At 41.8% G+C, this 5,000-nt stretch overlaps 1 protein-coding gene across 1 annotated transcript in view; it reads right to left on the minus strand.

Moving 5' to 3' along the window:
* Positions 1 to 4,407: 4,407 nt before the first annotated feature.
* The window catches only part of LOC124025017 (cell adhesion molecule-related/down-regulated by oncogenes-like), a 59,055-nt gene continuing 58,462 nt past the window's right edge, over positions 4,408 to 5,000 (minus strand). The window contains exon 9 of the mRNA XM_046338712.1: positions 4,408 to 5,000. This exon is cut by the window's right edge and continues 614 nt beyond it. The gene's annotated coding sequence lies outside the window, so the exon portion shown is untranslated.

Genomic DNA, 5,000 nt, shown 5'->3' on the forward strand with positions numbered 1-5,000 from the left:
TATAGCTAGAGAGACTAAGGAAGTCTGGTGGGAGGAGAGGGTTTGGTGTTAACAGGTGTACTAGGCAGTAAGGAGCAGGAATTCCAGCCCTGACAATGGCTGGTGTTGTTCCCATACGGTCCCTTAATGAAGGGGCTGGCAGTGGGTAGAGGGGGTGGAGGGGGTACAGGGTGGGAGAGGGTGGAGTGGGGTACGGGGAGGGGGGCAGTGGTGGTGACTGAAGGATGCGGGAGATGGAGAATCAGCTCTTTCACAGACAGACAGACAGACAGACAGACAGACAGACAGACAGACAGACAGACAGACAGACAGACAGACAGACAGACAGACAGACAGACAGACAGACAGACAGACAGACAGACAGACAGACAGACAGACAGACAGACAGACAGACAGACAGACAGACAGACCAGGGCATGTTAAGGCTGAGTTCATCGTTAGAACCATAGGTTTCTAGTGTAGACCAGTTTACTGTGTAGACCAGACTACTGTGTAGACCAGTTTACTGTGTAGACCAGACTACTGTGTAGACCAGTTTACTGTGTAGACCAGTTTACTGTGTATACCAGATTACTGTGTAGACCAGTTTGCTGTGTAGACCAGTTTACTGTGTACACCAGTTTACTGTGTAGACCAGACTACTGTGTAGACCAGATTACTGTGTAGACCAGATTACTGTGTAGACCAGTTTACTGTGTAGACTATATTACTGTGTAGACCAGATTACTGTGTAGACCATATTACAGTGTAGACCAGTTTACTGTGTAGACCAGATTACTGTGTAGACCAGTTTACTGTGTAGACCATATTACTGTGTAGACCAGATTACTGTGTAGACCATATTACAGTGTAGACCAGTTTACTGTGTAGACCAGTTTACTGTGTAGACCAGACTACTGTGTAGACCAGTTTACTGTGTAGACCAGTTTACCGTGTAGACCAGTTTACTGTGTAGACCAGACTACTGTGTAGACCAGATTACTGTGTAGACCAGATTACTGTGTAGACCAGTTTACTGTGTAGACCATATTACTGTGTAGACCAGATTACTGTGTAGACCATATTACAGTGTAGACGAGTTTACTGTGTAGACCAGTTTACTGTGTAGAACAGACTACTGTGAGACCAGATTACTGTGTAGGCCAGATTACTGTGTAGACCAGTTTACTGTGTAGACCAGTTTACTGTGTAGAACAGACTACTGTGAGACCAGATTACTGTGTAGACCAGATTACTGTGTAGACCAGTTTACTGTGTAGACCAGTTTACTGTGAGACCATATTACCGTGTAGACCAGTTTACTGTGTAGACCAGTTTACTGTGTAGACCATTTTACAGTGTAGACCAGTTTACTGTGTTGACCAGTTTACTGTGTAGACCAGACTACTGTGTAGACCAGTTTACTGTGTAGACCAGTTTACTGTGTAGACCATTTTACAGTGTAGACCAGATTACTGTGTAGACCAGTTTACTGTGTAGACCAGTTTACTGTGTAGACCAGTTTACTGTGAGACCATATTACCGTGTAGACCAGTTTACTGTGTAGACCAGACTACTGTGTAGACCAGATTACTGTGTAGACCAGATTACTGTGTAGACCAGTTTACTGTGTAGACTATATTACTGTGTAGACCAGATTACTGTGTAGACCATATTACAGTGTAGACCAGTTTACTGTGTAGACCAGATTACTGTGTAGACCAGTTTACTGTGTAGACCATATTTACTGTGTAGACCAGATTACTGTGTAGACCATATTACAGTGTAGACCAGTTTACTGTGTAGACCAGTTTACTGTGTAGACCAGACTACTGTGTAGACCAGTTTACTGTGTAGACCAGTTTACCATGTAGACCAGTTTACTGTGTAGACCAGACTACTGTGTAGACCAGATTACTGTGTAGACCAGATTACTGTGTAGACCATTTTACAGTGTAGACCAGATTACTGTGTAGACCAGTTTACTGTGTAGACCAGTTTACTGTGAGACCATATTACCGTGTAGACCAGTTTACTGTGTAGACCAGACTACTGTGTAGACCAGATTACTGTGTAGACCAGTTTACTGTGTAGACCAGACTACTGTGGAGACCAGATTACCGTGTAGACCAGTTTACTGTGTAGACCAGACTACTGTGTAGACCAGATTACTGTGTAGACCAGATTACTGTGTAGACCAGTTTACTGTGTAGACCAGACTACTGTGTAGACCAGATTACTGTGTAGACCAGTTTACCGTGTAGACCAGACTACTGTGTAGACCAGTTTACTGTGTAGACCAGTTTACTGTGTAGACCATTTTACAGTGTAGACCAGTTTACTGTGAGACCATATTACCGTGTAGACCAGATTACTGTGTAGACCAGTTTACTGTGTAGACCAGTTTACTGTGTAGACCAGTTTACTGTGTAGACCAGATGAATGTGTAGACCAGTTTACTGTGTAGACCAGTTTACTGTGTAGACCAGATTACTGTGTAGACCAGACTACTGTGTAGACCAGTTTACTGTGAGACCAGATTACTGTGTAGACCAGTTTACTGTGTAGACCAGTTTACTGTGTAGACCAGATTACTGTGTAGACCAGACTACTGTGTAGACCAGTTTACTGTGAGACCAGATTACTGTGTAGACCAGTTTACTGTGTAGACCAGTTTACTGTGTAGACCAGATTACTGTGAGACCATATTACCGTGTAGACCAGACTACTGTGTAGACCAGTTTACTGTGAGACCAGATTACTGTGTAGACCAGTTTACTGTGAGACCAGTTTACTGTGTAGACCAGTTTACTGTGTAGACCAGATTACTGTGTAGACCAGACTACTGTGTAGACCAGTTTACTGTGAGACCAGATTACTGTGTAGACCAGTTTACTGTGTAGACCAGTTTACTGTGTAGACCAGATTACTGTGTAGACCAGACTACTGTGTAGACCAGTTTACTGTGAGACCAGATTACTGTGTAGACCAGTTTACTGTGTAGACCAGATTACTGTGAGACCATATTACCGTGTAGACCAGAGTTAGCAAGTCTGTATGTTTGGTTAGCTAAGTTAGCAAGTCTGTATGTTTGGTTAGCTAAGTTAGCAAGTCTGTATGTTTGGTTAGCTAAGTTAGCAAGTGTTTGTTTGGTTAGCTAAGTTAGCAAGTCTGTTTGTTTGGTTAGCTAAGTTAGCAAGTCTGTATGTTTGGTTAGCTAAGTTAGCAAGTATGTTTGTTTGGTTAGCAAGTCTGTTTGTTTGGTTAGCTAAGTTAGCAAGTCTGTTTGTTTGGTTAGCTAAGTTAGCAAGTCTGTATGTTTGGTTAGCAAGTCTGTTTGTTTGGTTAGCTAAGTTAGCAAGTCTGTATGTTTGGTTAGCTAAGTTAGCAAGTCTGTTTCTTTGGTTAGCTATTAGTTGTATGTTTGGTTAGCTAAGTCTGTATGTTTGGTTAGCTACGTTAGCAAGTCTGTATGTTTGGTTAGCTAAGTTAGCAAGTCTGTTTGTTTGGTTACCCAAGCAACTACTGTAGCTATAGTGAACTTTGGAGCTAACCAACAGAACAGACAGTCCCAATGTTTACATGCTTGGACTAGGGCCAGTTGGCCTCGCCAAGTCATAGTCATATGGAGGAAACAGTCCTCACACCTGGTCATAACCTATTAGATCCTCACTGGCTGACACCTTACAGCGGTTGTTTTGTAACCTATTAGATCCTCACTGGCTGACACCCGTACAGCGGTTGTTTTGTTGTTTTGTTGTTTTGTAACCTATCAGATCCTCACTGGCTGACACCCGTACAGCGGTTGTTTTGTTGTTTTGTTGTTTTGTAACCTATCAGATCCTCACTGGCTGACACCCGTACAGCGGTTGTTTTGTTGTTTTGTTGTTTTGTAACCTATCAGATCCTCACTGGCTGACACCCGTACAGCGGTTGTTTTGTTGGTGTCGGTGGTGAAACTTTGTTAAATCTGTCAAATCCACGATGGGCTCCCAGCACTATACCTAAAGCGAACATTGCCATTGACACATTAAGAGATATCCCACGACAATCTACACCTCCATTAGGCTGATAAATAAAAAACTGATCATTCTGTTGAATGATTTTCAATGTGAGCGTCATTTTTAAATTTATTATACAGGCTACACTTTCTCCTTCTGAACTTCTAACGCCAGTGGGAGGAGTGTGGCTTCATGACAATGATCACAAGAGAGGTTATGACAGATCTAACGTAGTTAGACACTGCAAACACATCAGATATGCGGGTTGTGGGCTAACGCTGGTTAATGCTTGATCTGATTAAATCTAGGCCTACGTGGTATTTTGTCCTGGTCTTGCAGGATAAACTCCTGGCCCCTAGTTGTGAGTGTTTCAATGTGTCGTTCATATTAAACTCTAACAGGTGGGAAAGAAAATGACAGTAGAATATTTGACTCTTCAAATCTCTTCTCTTTATATTATTAGAAAACTTTACACGTACAATGTCTAAACTCCACACCGCGGAACACAGAACACGGAACACGGAACACGGAACACAGAACGACAAATAAAACAAAAAAATAAAGAATATTTCTCATCCAAAAAAGGCATAAATAATATAAAAGACAAACTGTTTTGTTCTTAAAGGTCCAATGCAGCAGTTTTATCTCAAATATCAAATTATTTCTGGGTAACAATTAAGTATCTTTCTGTGATTTCATTCAATTAAAATGGTCAAAAAAACAAAACAAAAAATAGCTTCTTAGTAAAGAACAATTTCTCAGGCAAGAGTTTTTGGTAGGACTGTCTGGAAGTGGTCCGAACGGGGAGGGGAAAACTGAACTCTAGCTGTTATTGGCTGAGACGTTTGGAACTCTCTTTCTTATTGGTCGAACTAATTTAACAACTGGTGATGTCACCAGAAAGGCCAAAATGCCATCCCACCAAAAACAGGCTGACATTTCAGGCGGTCTTTTCAAACGGCTCTTACACTAAAAGAGCATCATCATCATTTTCATAATTTCACAGTACGAATCCAACCT

Source organism: Oncorhynchus gorbuscha, unplaced genomic scaffold (assembly GCF_021184085.1).
Source record: "Oncorhynchus gorbuscha isolate QuinsamMale2020 ecotype Even-year unplaced genomic scaffold, OgorEven_v1.0 Un_scaffold_2123, whole genome shotgun sequence".
NCBI classification, from domain to species: domain Eukaryota; kingdom Metazoa; phylum Chordata; class Actinopteri; order Salmoniformes; family Salmonidae; genus Oncorhynchus; species Oncorhynchus gorbuscha.